This window comes from Rhinoraja longicauda, chromosome 18, assembly GCF_053455715.1.
Source record: "Rhinoraja longicauda isolate Sanriku21f chromosome 18, sRhiLon1.1, whole genome shotgun sequence".
Lineage (NCBI taxonomy): Eukaryota > Metazoa > Chordata > Chondrichthyes > Rajiformes > Arhynchobatidae > Rhinoraja > Rhinoraja longicauda.
In genome coordinates, this window is record NC_135970.1 from 22,550,529 (window position 1) to 22,566,637 (window position 16,109).

At 40.5% G+C, this 16,109-nt stretch overlaps 1 protein-coding gene across 9 annotated transcripts in view; it reads left to right on the forward strand.

Moving 5' to 3' along the window:
• LOC144602325 (leucine-rich repeat-containing protein 4C-like) overlaps nt 1-16,109 on the forward strand; it is a 723,850-nt gene that overhangs the window by 254,713 nt on the left and 453,028 nt on the right. For 8 of the 9 annotated variants that reach the window (XM_078415291.1, XM_078415288.1, XM_078415296.1 and 5 more), the window contains one exon: nt 15,196-15,286. The exons of the other annotated variant lie outside the window; for it this stretch is intronic. The gene's annotated coding sequence lies outside the window, so the exon portion shown is untranslated. The remainder of the gene's footprint in view (nt 1-15,195; nt 15,287-16,109) is intronic. 9 annotated transcript variants of the gene reach the window in all.

Genomic DNA, 16,109 nt, shown 5'->3' on the forward strand with positions numbered 1-16,109 from the left:
AGTCCAGGATAGACACAAAAAAACTGGAGTAACTCAGTGGGACAGGCAGCATCTCTGGAGAGAAGGAATGGGTGACGTTTCGGGTCGAGGCCCTTCTTCAGAACTCTGAACTCAGAGTCCAGGTCTCTGGTTACTTGTCCACAACTTAACCACACGCCCCATCCATCTACTGCAGCCTCATTTGGCGTGTTGCTTGTGAAACATTTATTGAAACATTCTTCCTCCAGGCGATGCCTCCTGCTGTGCCTTTGGTAGAAACATTTCCTGTTTCCTCACTTGCCTTAAGGGAAGAAGCTGGCAACAATTTAAATGGTGGAAATAAATGTAATGTGCAAATGAAGTGGATCATGAATTAATTTGCACATTGAATGCTAATACGGGCTGAACAAGACATTGACAGGTCTGCAAATATCACCTCCCAAGAGCAATTTTAGGGACCTGGGATTTTTAAAAAACACCCATTATCTGTCAATGTTAAACACTGATTACTATTGCTTACACACTTGTACTAAATTTAATGTGAAAAAAAAACCTTTCCTGTGTTTAAGTTGGGACAACTATGCTGGCTCTTGTCTGGTTTTGAAGTACAATTTATGTTGGGGAAACAAGGGTTAAGTCAATTATTTTCAATATCAATGATGTACTGACACTACGAGTTTTTTTCAGCTGGTTGCACAGAAAGTATAGAGGCTTAAGTAGTTGGCTTGATGCCCACACTGTGTTAATGAGGGGCTTCTCACATTGTTTTTGAAAATTGTTTTTATTAATAAAAACAAAATCGGCAGTTTGCTTTTGGGGAATGTAGAGGTTGTATCGTTTGAATACTATGGTTCATTGGAAGGCATCAGAGCTCAAGATGGTGAGTGCCTGGGGCTGTGCAATATGAAGCATTGTAATTACTGCCACATCACAGGAATTTGTTTATCTGATGCAAACATCTGTATTTTATCACTGAAGATAGGCACAAAATGCCGGAGTAACTCAGCGGGACAGGCAGCATCTCTGGAGAGAAGGAGTGGGCAACGTTTCGGGTCGAGACCCTTTTTCAGACTGATGTCATGGGAGAGGGAGATACATAGATAAGGAAGTGTAAGGTGTGAAAATAAGATAAAGGGAAAGCGGATCAAGGAAAATGTAGAATCATTGTTCGCTGGGAGAAAATAACAAAGCAAACAGATAAAATGTAGTTGAAGACAGTAAGACTGACAATAGGTGCAGGAGTAGGCCATTCAGCCCTTCGAGCCAGCACCACCATTCAATGTGATCATGGCTGATCATTCTCAATCAGTACCCCGTTCCTGCCTTCTCCCCATACCCCCTGATTCTGCTAACCTTAAGAGCAGCTCTGACTGGAGAACTGGGTAGGGGGAGGGATAGAGAGAGGGGGAAAGCAAAGATTACTTGAAATTAGAGAAGTCAATGTTCATACCGTTGGGGTGTAAGCTGCCCACACATGTATTTGATCACTTATTTGTACCATCTGTGCTTTCAGCATACAGCTTTTGAAGCGCTGATGATAGCACTCTTGTCTCTAACTTAAAGAATTGGGGTTGGGTTTTATTCCTCAGACATAAGGGAAAGACACATGCCAGGGAAATGCAGTGCTGTGACAAGGGTGCATTGTAACGTCAGAGGTGCCATCTTTCAGATAAGCAGAAGAAACCTCAGGTGAGACCCAGTCTCTCCACTCAGCTGGGCTTAAAATAACATGGCAGTGGGCTCCACCTTTCTTTGATCATTGTTGCTGGCTTTGATTTGTCCTTTTCATACTTTTCATTCATATTTTCTTTGTACCTTTTCATGCCTCTAGTTTCCCTCTCCCTGACTCTCAGTCTGAAGAAGGGTCTTGACCCTAAACATCACCTATTCCTTTTCTCCAGAGATGCTGCCTGACCCGCTGAGTTACTCCAGCATTTTGAGTCTATCTTCGATGTAACCCAGCAGCTGCAGTTTCTTCCTTCAGATGGAAGTTTTCCAGTCTGGCTTAGCTAATGGCATTTAACGCCTTAATGCCTTAACCAATGGCATTTAAACCATTTACCTCAATCCTCATTGTGGAAAGTTGCTATATGCAAATCGACTGTTGTGATTCCCGCATTACAACTGTGACACGATTTTATAAGTATTTCAGTGGTTGCAAAATGTGTTGAGAATCACTAACATGGGGAAAGACTGGCTTTAAATGCAAGTTCTTGTATCCTTGCTGGTAGCTCAAAACTAAAATACAGAATTTTCAGTGATGTTCAACAGAGTGGTATGCATTTGATGACATTTCAGTGGAGCATGTTTCTTGATTACCTCTGTACTGCAATACACCTGTAATGGGAAAATAATATAAATGTTGTTACTACTGGAACTAGCCAAAAAGATTCATGACAGCATGTTGTGTCAGAAAAAAAAGTGGTTTAATAATGCTGAACTCTTAAGAAGCACTGCACACACTACTAATTTGTTTTATGGTGTTCAAGGTGTTACAACATTTATTTTCATTTGATATGGTATTATGGTACAAGTTTTCAATTTGATTGTCTTTTGCCATTGTCATTTCTCAATTGGAAATTGTTGAACAGAGGCCAATAAAGTATGGTATGTCAAATGTATTTAACTTCTTCTGGAAGATGAATTACAATTTTTCTTTAAATTTATGCTTGGATTATTTTCACTGTTATTGAATTATTTAAAGCATATGCCCTTCATATTACAAATAATAAAAATAGAAAATGCTGGAAATACTCAGCAGGTCAGGCAGCATCTGTAGAAACAGAAACAGACTCAATGTTTCATTACAAGACCCTTCATCGGAACTGCTTCAAATCTTCCTTCTGATAAAGGGTCTTTCACTCAAAATTTTAACACTGCTTCTCTTTCCACAGATTCTCTTTGACCTGCTGAATGTTTCCGACATTTTCTGTTTTTGTTTCAGATTTCCAGATTTTTTTTCGTTTTTGGTCCTAGACAATACTCTAGTTGCTAAAAATTGTTGTAATAGAATGGTGCCCGGAATAGAGGGTAGGTATTACCTATAAGGAGAGGTTGGACAAGCTTAGATTGTTTTCTCTGGAACATCGTAGGTTGAGGGGAGACATAATAGAAGCATATAAAATTATCAGAGTCATAGACAGGTTAGAGAGTAAAATGTCAAGGATTAGATGGCATAACCTTAAGATGAGAGGGGAAAAGTTTAAAAGAGTCGAGAGTGTTTAATTGCTATCTGTAGCATGACGGTGCAATGAAATGTTTGCTTGCTTTAAGGAGATGTGCAGAGCAAGTTATTTTGCAGAATGGTGTGTGCCTAGAAAACACTGCCAGGGTATGGTAATGGAGGCGGATAAGACAGGGGCATTTAAGAGGTATTAAGATAAGCACATGGATATACAGAGAATGGAGGGATATGGGGGCATGTGGTTAAGTTATGAACAAGTATCCAGAGTCCTGGATTATATTGATCTGGATTCAGAGCAGAGTTGCAGTGCAGAAGAAGGCCATTCAGCCCATTGTCTCTCTGCTAGCAGAAAAACCTGGTTAAACCCATATGTTCGCATTGGGTCCATAGTCTTGCAGGTCATGTGCATACAAATGACATTAGTTTAATGGCATCATGTTCAGCACAGATACTGTGGGCCAAAAGCCCCATTGCTATGTTCCATGAAGATACATGGCTGTCAGTTGTGCAGGATACTCTGAAGCGACTAGACAAAAATACACAAAGCATGCAGTGTAAAGCTTCCACACTACTGCAATTCAACACCAACCTGCTTTGAGAATGGCCCGACCTGCAGATAAACTTTTATCTAGCTCGTTCTAAGCAGAGTTCCAGGAACAATTTTATTGGACATGGAGTACAAAGTGAAGGAAATCAATGAGCCGAGGAATGACAGGGGATCAGGAAGAAAAACCATTGACTGAATATCTAAAATAACATAAAGCAAAGTGGAGGAGAAAAGAACAGATCTGTCAAAAAATGGCTAACATTAGAAAAGAAGAGAGAATAGCATTTGAAGAAATAGAAAAGACCAAATTCTGAAGGACCTTGACCCGAAACGTCAGCCATTCCTTCTCTCCAGAGATGCAGCCTATCCCGCTGAGTTACTCCAGATATACTTATCTTCAGATATACAACGATGTAGAAATGTCATTGGGCTTATACTCTGCGATTTTCCCTTACTGATTTCAAAGCAAATATATGCTCACCTTGAAGTACACAATTTGCTTGTGTAGTTGTTCATATATCCATTTTATGCATCATATTCCCTGGTGTGGGACGAATAAAGGAATATATTATATGCATCAACCCAGTTCAAACATGTTGAGCAAGAATCATGCTGGAAAATCATGCTGGAAAAGTCCTGTTGGACGTGTCAGATTTTCAGCTGGAGGCATTGAGGAATGAGATCCCTGTAAATTTTACTGGAGAGGAATCATGCAGGGAATTAAGTGATTTTCTGCAGGTGCTAACTGAGTTTAGTTCTCCATTTCCCAGTCTGATATCTACATACTAAAACTCTCGTAGGTTTGTTTGTTTGTTCCTGAACTACAGCCAAAACGGTACACGATAGCGCGACAATTTTAGGCCCACTTTATTCACCGTCATCCCTTTGGTGCTAATGGAAGAAGTTTCATTGAATTCGGTTTTACACTTTTAAAGTTATTCACATTTTAAAGTTTAAATCTTTCTCCTAGCGAGGGAGGGGGGAGGGAGGGGGGGAGGAGGGAGGATAAGAGGGGTTGAGGGGGATGGAGTGGGGGAGGGGGAGGGAGAGGTGAGGAGGGAGGGAGGGGGTGGGGATGGTGGGAGGGGAAGGGAGGGGGGAAGGAGGGGGAGGGGGGGAGGGGGGGAGGGGGGAGGGGGTGCTGCGCCAATGCAGGAGAGGTTTAGGCCCAACGGGTCCACTTGGTCTAGTGTCTATTTGTTCCAATTGTAGATTGTTTTTTTGGATTGAATGCAGGAAACCTGCTGTAGCACAGATTGAGTTTCAGTATACCCCTCAGAAATATGCGTGTCATCTTGCATAACTTTTGATTCTTTATTATAGCACCCATTGTTATTAGTTGAATGTTGGCCAACATCAATTAAAAAATGCTTGTTTGTAGCACAACCTCTCTTATTTGCCTCATTATGCACCAGTAGATAAACAATATGGATGCTGGTCCTATGCAGAATTAATGATTAAGTATATTGGATGGGGGTAATATTTTTCAATTGCAATGCACAATTCTTCTTGATTAATCTGGTGCCAAAAGATGCTTATGGTGCATTATAAAACATTGCTTCTTGACCCAGTATCTTACCGTATATTGATTTACTATATTTGGTCCCTGTAAACTCAAGTCTTGGGTGGCGCAGTGGTGCAATGGTAGGGTTGCTGCCTTACAGCTCCAGAGACCTGGGTTCGATTCTGATAACGGGTGCTGTCTGTATGGAATTTGTACATTCTCCCTGTGACCTCGTGGGCTTTCTCCAGGTGCTCCAATTTCCTCGCACATTTGTAGATTAATTGCTTTCAGTAAGTGGTAAAATTGGCCCTAGTGTGTGTAAGGTCGTGTTGGTATATGGGGTGATCACTGATCTGCAAGGACTTGATCGGCCATAAGGCCTGTTTCTGCGCTGTCTCTCTAAGGTATAAAGTCTAAAGTCAAATCACATGCAAAATAATTGATAACTATTGGAGTGCCAAAGGAACAAAAATGTTCATCCACACATATTTTTCCTATTTTCCAGTGGTCATGACATTATTTGAACTTAAACCAACAATGCCAAATTTCTGCAAATCGGTGTCCGAATCTTCATATTAAGCTAGTTTATTATCTAATTTAGTTTAGCTTAGTTTAGAGATACAGCGCGGAACCTGGCCCTTCGGCCCACCGGTTCCATGCCGAGCAGCGACCCCCACATACACACACTATCCTACACACACTATGGAAATTTTTTACATTTACCAAGCCAATTTTACCTACATACCTGTACGTCTTTGGTGTGTGGGAGGAAACCGAAGATCTAGGAGAAAACCCACGCAGTCACGGGGAGAATGTACAAACTCCGTAGAGTCAGCACCCATAGTCGGGATCGAACCCTGGTCTCTAAAGCTGTAAGGTAGCAACTATAATGCTGCACCGTCGTACTGCCCTAATCTATCTAGTTTGTTGTAAATGTCAACGCCAGGACCTGCAAAACCAATTCACTCCAGAACGAAACCCAAGATTCAGTTTTACATATTCTGCTGCTGAAACTGTAATGAATACTTAAAATTTTGGTATTTATTTTCAGTGACACATTATTAAGAAAACAAAAAAATGTGATGAACATCCTACTTATGTTTGCAATGTATAACACAATGTTGCAATGCGATGTTGCTAAGCAACGTTATATTAAAGCTCATTTGACATCATTGTAACATTTGTAACTGAGATCTCCAATTATTTTGAAGTACCTGTTTATTCCTTCTGGACTGTGAGCCATCACTGACTGGTAACTGAGTCGTGTTTGGTTGTAAGACCTCTGAGGCATATGAGTATGCCCAATCTTTAGCTAAAGTGTTTTAGTTAAAAAGAGTTAAATCTTTGTTCTTTAGCAACACATTCTCAACGCTTACGGCAGGTTAGCTCATCGGATTTATTTTGTTGCCACACAGTGCTCCTGTGTATGATTATACTGATGATGAATAGATTAATAACACAAGATCAGAAATTGCATATTACCTATATTTAGTGCACCACAGATTTTGTTTTTAGCCTGTGCCAGGGCTCCCAGGAAAACCATATAAATAGGATAATTTACCTTTAAATCACATGTATAATTAAAAAATTGCAGTTTTTTTTACTGATTGTTATATTAAAACATTATCTCACAGTTTGCAATGGCAATTTATTGCAAAGATCACAGTTGCTGATTCTTTGGAAAATATGTGAAGTAAGTCACAACCGTGCAAAACCCTTTCCTTCGTTCCTGTCAGACCATAAGATACAGGAGCTGAATCAGGCCATTTTGCCCATCGGGGCTACACAGCCATTCCAATCGTGGCTGATCGATCTGTCCCTCTCAACCCCATTCTCCTACCTTCTCCCTGTAACCTTTGATGCCCTTACTAATCAACATCCTATCAATCTGCTTTGAAAGTGCCGAATGTCTTGGGCTCCACAGACATCTGTGGCAACGAATTCATATCCACATGAATTATACAATGCAGAGTATGAAAAGGCTGCCACTGAGGTAAGGAAAAAAAAGAGTCAAGTTTCTTCAGTGTATTCAGTAGTCACACTAGTCCATCTCCTCGCAGAATGAATCCCATGTCACGAGTGACCACATGTCACTATGACGCAAGGCCCAACTCTCCTGTCCATGACTTGGAGACACGACAGGAAGAATTGTGAGACCCAGCAATGATGTTACAAGACTCACAACCTTGAAAAACGTAGGCAAGCATGTAGCAACAACACATCAATATCCCACTGGAATCCCTTTAATTCACATCTCCTTGCCAACCTGCTGTGAGATTTTATCCTTGTTTTACTAAGAGTTATAGATGCAGATCATGTTGATCATTATTGCTAGAAATTTAACGACAATTTCTGTGATTAAAATAGAATGGATTTCATGCAAGTTGACGAAGTAATCACAAGCTTGAAAGACTTAATGACAATGGGGGAATTATGCCAATGTGAATAGCACCCAGAGGTACATGATTCAGTCTTGTGATATAGAATATAGAACAGTATAGAGCTGGAACAGGCCATTTGGTCCACAATATCTATGCTAGCCATGATATCAAAATATTGCTCTATGTTATATATTGCCAGCCTGTATATGATCCATATCCCATCAATTCCTGCATGTCCATGTGCTTGTCTCAATGCTTCTTAAATGTCAACATTGTACCTGCAAACTGGGATGTTCACTGGTTGAACGTGTAGGAAGGAACTGCAGATGCTTGTTTAAATCGAAGATAGACAAAAAAAAGCTGGAATACCTCAGTGGGTCGGACAGCATCTCTGTAAAAAAGGAGAGAAACACTGGCTGGTTCTGCGGTCGAGGAAGAATCAGAGGGCTTTAAGGCCTTTCTGGTGGGGGATGGAGGTGGAGAGTGACTGTCTCAACCCGAAACATCACCTATACCGTTTCTCCATTATTATCATTATCAGTACTTCATGGGGAACTCTGCACTCCAGGAGGTAGAACATCACCCCTATTTGGGTATTGAACTGTCAGACAACCTCAGCTGGGCAAAACATAATAACCAAGCTGTCTCAAGCTCAAACAAAATCCTTGGACTCCTGCGACAAAATTTCTGGAACTGTACAAAATCCACAAAGGGCATTGCTTACAAAACGCCAGCACGTCCAAGACTGGAACACTGTCGTGCCACTTGGGATCCCTACCAAGTGATTCACATTAACAACCTTGAGAAGGTCCAGAAAAGAGCAGCCAGGTTTGTAACCGGTGACTATCGAGAGACCAGTAGTGTCACAAAAATGCTTCATGAACTCAAATGGGACACCCTCCAAAGACGCTGTGTAATATCCAGGCTTACTGCAGTGTACAAATAAACCCACTCATTAGCTCCATCCACCATTGCCGATCTTTCATACAGTTGGAACAACAGACTAGGAACTCGACTAAACCAATCCTTCAATTGTATAACCATCCAGACCAACAAAGACTGTTTCCGCTACTTGCTATACCCCAGAACCATCCCTGTTTGGAATCCTTAGCCACCGCATATAAAATCTGCTGCTGATAGTAAATCTTTGAAACTGTTGCTTGCAAACACTAAATTTTAAATCTGCAACTGCATGCATGAGGGACTGCACATTTATAGCCCAACAGCTGCAGTTGGTGCAGTATCGACAAGACAAGACAAGAAGAGATGCTGTCTGATCTGCTGAGTTACTCTCTGTCCTTTTGTGTATTAACCAGTATCTGCAGATCTTTGTTTCTACATGACACTATTTTAATGCTCCCAAATAAATAAAAATCTTAGATTAAAATGTTATTCCGGTTGCTTCCAGTATTTACTGGAGTGCTTTTCAGTCGTGAAGCTCAATGTAGCTGTTCCAATGGCACAATATTGGGAAGCTGTGGATGTTTTCTATTGTGAGATCTGCTTTGTGGAAGCTACCCAAAACAAGTCATTGCCAACCATAGGATTATCATGTGGCAGTAAAACCTATCTAGTTCACTGGAGGTACAAGGAACTTCAGATGCTGGTTTACAAAAAAAGGCACAAAGTGCGGGAGTAACACAACGGACCAGACAGCATCTCTGCAGAACTTGGATAGGTGATGAAGAAGGGTCCTGACCTGAAACATCACCTATCCATGTTCTCCAGAGATGCTGCCAGACCCACTGAGTTACTCCAACACTTTGTGTTGCTTTTTTTCTATCTAGTTCAATATCACAATTCAGGGAGGGAAATCTGTCAACCTTACCTGGTAGGACTTATTTGTGACTCTGCATCCACTATTGTAGTTGACTTTTAAAGGACTTAGTGAAATGCCATCTGCAAGCCACTCTGATCAAGGGCAGTTAGCGAAGAGTGCCAAATGCTGGCCTTGCTCGCAATACCCAGATCCCAAGATGTAAGTAAAAACAACAACAAAAATCCCCTTGATGAAACTAATATTGTACATGAATCAAATATTATCAGCTCGAGTTCAATCTCTGGAGTACTGTTGTGTAGACACTAATTATTTCAAATGAATACCAGTGTTCATATGCAAATATTACATTATCACAATTTTTACCTTAGAAATTCTTAAGTTAGGAATCTGCAGTTTGTACAAAGGAACAAAGACTTACATTCACATATCACCTTCCAGGACCTCAGCATGCTCCAAAGTGCTTTCCTGTGATTGAAGCCCTTTTGAAACATAGTCACTGCTTCAAGACGCTTCAAGATTCAAGATAATAGCTCAATGCTATTATTCTTCGGTGTATAATGCAGGCTGACATTTTGGTGTAAAAGAGTGGGGGATTTGGCACAGTTGGCAGTGCTATCTCTTGCCTGAGATTTTGAATCAAGGTCTCGGTTTAGTTTAGTTTAGAGATTTAATGTGGAAACAGGCCTTTTGGACCACTGAGCTGGGCATTCTTTTCATTCTGCTGTAAAATCTGTGAGAATTCTTCAATATGATTATCTGTTTAGCCAACTTTAAAGTTATCTCTGTTACCAGCCACCAAGTCCTCATTGTTGGCTAGTAATTCCCGGAATGGCGGGACTGTCATATGTTGAAAGACTGAAGCGACTAGGCTTGTATACACTGGAATTTAGAAGGATGAGAGGAGATCTTATTGAAACGTATAAGATTATTAAGTGGTTGGACATGTTAGAGGCAGGAAACATGATCCCAATGATCCCAATGTTGGGGGAGTCCAGAACAAGGGGCCACAGTTTAAGAATAAGGGGTAGGCCATATTTAGAACAGAGATGAGGAAAACAATTTTCAGTCAGAGAGTTGTAAATCTGTTCTATATCTATCTCTCTACATCATCGTCTACATCTCTCGTTTCCCATTCCCCTGACACTCGGCCTGAGGAAGGGTCTCGTCCCAAAACGTCACCCATTCCTTTTCTCCAGAGATGCTGTCTGACCCGCTGAGCTACTCCAGCTTTTTGTGTCTATCTTCGGTTTAAACCAGCATCTGCAGTTCCTTCCTACACATCAACATAACTACAGATGGATCATAATGCCATGTGTCATTTACATGTAATATTTAAATGTATACTTAAATTAATTAAATGCTGATTTTTCTGCCTTGAAATAACTTGAATGCAATAAATGTCAAAAGTGGCATGTAACCAAATTGTAAATAGTACAAATTATAGGTAATTTAGATTTAACTACATGTTGTTTCCTCCACTTACTGCTGTAATCGCTGAGCACATTTTAGAAAAATATCATTAATTATGGGCAACACTCAATGTAAATACGTCGTAGTGCAAGATTAATATTTGAATTCATTGCCTGCAGTCTCATTGTGTGAGATATTAATCCTTGCTACATTATGCCTGGAAACCTTGAATGTTATTCATTGAATAACACAAATGGCTTTCCAGAAGGCCTTCAGCCACATGGCACTTACCTTATAATCACCAGCACGTGGAAGTCTCTTGGGAACAATAAAGATGAATAGTGGGAACATTCTGCCACGTAACTAGATGCCTGAAGTCTGTAAACAAAAATTGCCATCCACTCGGATAAACGAATAATGGATTACTCTGTCCCTCCACCCTTGACCTTGTCTTGACAATAGCAAGGAGAGGGAATTAAAGGGATCCAGAAAAAATAATTGCTGCTGGCTCAACAAAAACAGGGAACCCCGCTTTTCCTTTCTAATGGAGATGTGAATGAAGAGAAAGACATGGTCCACATCAGTAATCTTTTAATCCCTATTAAATAATTAGGGTGGAATTGAAAGGGCACTTGTGAAACAAAAGGAAATCTGCTTGCTAATTTGCCAGCACTTCTTTGCAAATTTGTACAGCACAATAAAATATTCAATAGCTGAGAGGCAGTCTTTTTTCTTCTGGTGACATCATTAACACACACAATTAAAATGATTGCCAACAGAAAAGTGTGAACATCGAGCAGAACTTCTGCTGCTAATTGTTTTGCTTGCTGGCCTGCTGAGAGTTGCATTTTCAGTTCAACTGGATACTTGAATTACTTACCGTGATTCTTTAAAGCACATCAAAATTTGGGACTCCCCAAAGTAATTTCACTCACAGATAGACATAAAATGCTGGAGTAGCTCAGCGGGACAGGCAGCATCTCTGGGGAGAAGGCATGGGTGACGTTTCGGGTCGAGTTGCTTCCTACTAATTTCACTCAGATTTGATTTGCTGGATACAAATTCACTACTCACACACTTGTAAAATTACTGAACTGATTTATTGCTGGAGATTGCTCAAGGGGCAACTGTCTTTCTGCAGGCACTATTTTGAATTTTATTCCAACATTTATTTAACTACTAGCATTACCGTGCTAATAGCATAGCTGTCCGGTAGGCGGGAGTTAAAAAAAGCTATGGACATGTTTATATGAAATTCTTTTTCTTCCAATAGTGCAACAGCTTTCTAATGACAGACTAAAATGCAGAGGCAATTAGTAAGGAACCACAACCATTCCAAGTCAACGAGGAGGTTAATAATTAGTGATAGCCACACTTTGTGTTTGCCCATTATCAACCACTGGAAATACATATTTGGAAAGAAGATAAGCAAACAAAACTAACATCTTATTTAAATGGTGAGAGGATTTGGAATGCTGTGAACACATTATGTATAAAGCCACCCACTGAGATCTGGTGGGGTATCCTTGTACATCATGGTTAACATGCAGGGACAGCAAGTAATTAGGATGGAATGTTAATTGATATTATGATATTGATATGTGAGACCTAATACAGGACAGGCCACACCTGGAGTACTCTGTATAGTCTTTGCTTCTTTGTTTAGGGATAGATGTACTTGCACTGGAGATAATTCAGAGAAATTACACTTGGTTGCTTTTGTTTTCATAATGAAAGGTTGAATAGGCTGAGCCATTACTTGTTTCAGTTTAGAAGGATGAGAGATCAATTTATTGAAACAAGCAAGATTCTGGAAGGATTTGACAGGGTGGAAATGGTGAGGATATTGGTCATTGGCATATTGTCCACGTGTGACAAGCTTTTGTTGCAGTCAGCGTAGTGACAATACATGATTACAATCGAGCCATCCACAACGTACAGATGTACGATGAAGGGAATATCGTGACTAAAATTTAGTGCAAGATAAAGCCAGTAAAGTTCGATCAAAGATAGTCCGAGGGTCTCCAATGAAGTAGATAGAAGTTCAGGACGGCTCTGGAGTTGTTGGTAGGCTGGTTCAGTTGCCTGATAAAAGCTGGGAAGAAACTGTCCCTGAACTGTCCCAAGTGGAGAACCTAAAGCTGTTGCATTGTTTCAAAGAAGGGGTTGTTCATTTAGCAAGGAGATGTGAAGGAATTTATTCTCTCTGTGTTCTCTCCATTTGCAATTTTCAACTACAGAGAGCCCTGGAGGCTGAATTTTGAAGATATTCAAGGTTGAGATTGATTCTTGGATATCTAGAAGGGCCTTGGGAAACAGGGAGCTGCGAATAAGGTCAAACCAGCCATGATCTTATTGTATGGAGGAGCAGGCTTGAGATGCTCTATGGCCTGCTCCCATTATGCCTGGTCTTATGAAACGCAGCTACATAACAGTGCAACAACAACCGCAAACTCTCAATCTTTACTATATGGTTGAAACATATAGACACAAAATAAGCCACTCAGTTTTGACATGTAACTATTTCTTTATCAGGTATTTGGCTGATACAATCGGATTTTTAAGTCATTCTGAAGTCAAACAAGGTTATTAATATAAAGCCACAAAGTACAATAACTATTTTTTTTAAATTTGGTGCCATTGAATAACATCATTCTTTCCACTTTACAACAAAACTTCTTTCACATCTAATGCTCAGAGAACACTAAAGTAGCTGAGCAAATAAAACTCTTGAATTTTGTTGCCGGGAACGACATTTTAAATGGTGACTTTGATTGAGAAAGAGGATATTCGCCCCCCTCAAGACCATGCCACAGCAGCACAATCCCATCAGTCCCATCGTCCCCCTTTATTTCCCTTAACCTCTGCAACTACAGGTATTGTCTGTACTGAGTTTGTACGTTTGCCCCATGACCTGTATGGGTTTTCTCCAGGAGCTCCGGTTTCCTCCCACATTACAAAGACGTCCAAGTTTGTAGGTTAATTGGCTTCAGTAAAATTGTAAGTTGTGCCTCGTGTGTAGCGTGGTGTAATTGTGCGGGGATCGGTGGTTGGTGCGGACTCGGTGGGCCGAAGGCCTGTTTCTGTGCTGTATCTCTAAACTAAACTAAACTAAACTCCCCTTTCATGCCTCTTCACTTACTGAGTGAAGAGCTAACTTAATCGACCAGCCCAACTATGTTGTAGAAATTGGAGAAAATGGAACAGTACACTTATTAAGCAATATGTAAAATGAGGTGAATGTATTCTTCATTGTTGAATTTTTTCCTAAATCTGGAAAGATTGATTGGGCGATTATTATCTTTTTGGGTGACCAGATTGGAAAAAAAACAGTTTTATAGAGTCATTGAGTCAGACAGTGTGAAAACAGGACTTTCAGCCCAACTTGCCCACACTGACCAACATGTACCATCTACACTAGTCCCACTTGCCTGCGTTTGGCCCTTTTCCCTCTAAACCCGTCCTATCCATATTTTTATGTCAAGAGAAATGATCTCAGAGTTAGAATGAGGATTTACTTAGAAAATAGGTGCAGGAGGAGGCCATTCGGCCCTTCAAGCCAGCACCGCCATTCATTGTGATCATGGCTGATCGTCCACAATCAATAACCCGTGCATGCCTTCTCCACATATCACTTGATTCCACTAGCCCCTAGAGCTCTATCTAACTCTCTCTTACATCCATCCAATGACTTGGCCTCCACTGCCCTCAGTGGCAGAGAATTCCACAAATTCACAACTCTTTGGGTGAAAAAGTTCCTTCTCACCACAGTTTTAAATGGCCTCCCCTTTATTCTAAGACTGTGGCCCCTGGTTCTGGACTCCCCCAACATTGGGAACTTTTTTCCTGCATCTAGCTTGTCCAGTCCTTTTATAATTTTATATGTTTCTATAAGATCCCCTCACATCCTTCTAAATTCCAATGAATACAAGCCTAGTCTTTTAAATCTTTCCTCATATGACAGTCCCGCCATCCCAGGGATCAATCTCATGAACCTACGCTGCACTGCCTCAATTACAAGGATGTCCTTCCTCAAATTAGGAGACCAAAACTGTACACAATACTCCAGATGTGGTCTTACCAGGGCCCTATACAACTGCAGAAGAACCTCTTTACTCTATACGGAAATCCTCTCGTAATGAAGGCCAACATGCCATTAGCTTTCTTCACTGCCTGCTGTACCTGCACGCCAACATTCAGTGACTGGTGTACAAGGACACCCAGGTCTCGCTGCACCACCCCTTTACCGAACCTAACACCATTGAGATAATAATCTGCCTCCTTGTTTTTGCCGCCAAAGTGGATAACCTCACATTTATTTGATTCTAACTCCAAAGGGATTTTTATCAAAAGATTCAAATTGTGAATTTAATTCTTTAAGTTTCTAATTATATTCAATTTACTTTTAAGGTGCTGAGTCTCACTGACATTGGAAGACCACATCTGATCGTGTTGGCTGTTATTTGGAGTTGGTTTGATGCAGAAGAATTCAGAATGGCTTGTGAGTATACCGATTGAATAGTGGGATTCCCCCCCTCCCCCTCACCCCCCCCCCCCCCCCCCCCCACCCCCACGATGGAAAACTTTAAAAAGCTTGCTTTTGAGCTTTGACGTTTAAGTTATCATAGGGTATATTTATATTTTCACCACTGGATGGTAAATTCAGCATTGCGGATGTTCATGTGGTTATTTAAACTGCAGGCTTCAGTGGTCAGACTGTGTCATGGCTGATCGCTTTGCTATTGTCAATTTTCCAGTTAAAATCTTCCCCAGAATATTGTGGATTTATGGCACTGCACCTTGTGGGCTGCTTAATCAGAGTTACGACAGTTATTTTGCCTGAGCATTAATGTCACAATTTTTGCTGCACATTATTGCTTGAGGTAATATCACACGATTCGCGACCATTGGAAACAATTATTTGAATTCTGAAAAATGATCTGCCGAGCAATGCATGAGATAGATTCCAGGTAATCAACTAATGACAGACATATATCAAATCAATAGGTTACTACTTGAACAGCGAGTATTGAAAATTAGCTTTTGAGCTATTCTGTAATCTGTGCCCGACAAGTGAATTCTTGATCCAACCCATTGCATTTAAAGATAACGAAGAATGAGTGATATGAATTGAGTGATAAATTAACACTCAGTCATGATGTCATTGCCATTAACAGGCTCTGCATTCTTATAAATAAGAGTGTTGATAATTTATAAAATTTAATGTGTCCCTCAGATAATAATGTAAACTATGTACAATTTATCTTAACATATCATTTTGAATGTTTTGACTGTAATGATTAAGGACCAGCGCTGTATATATT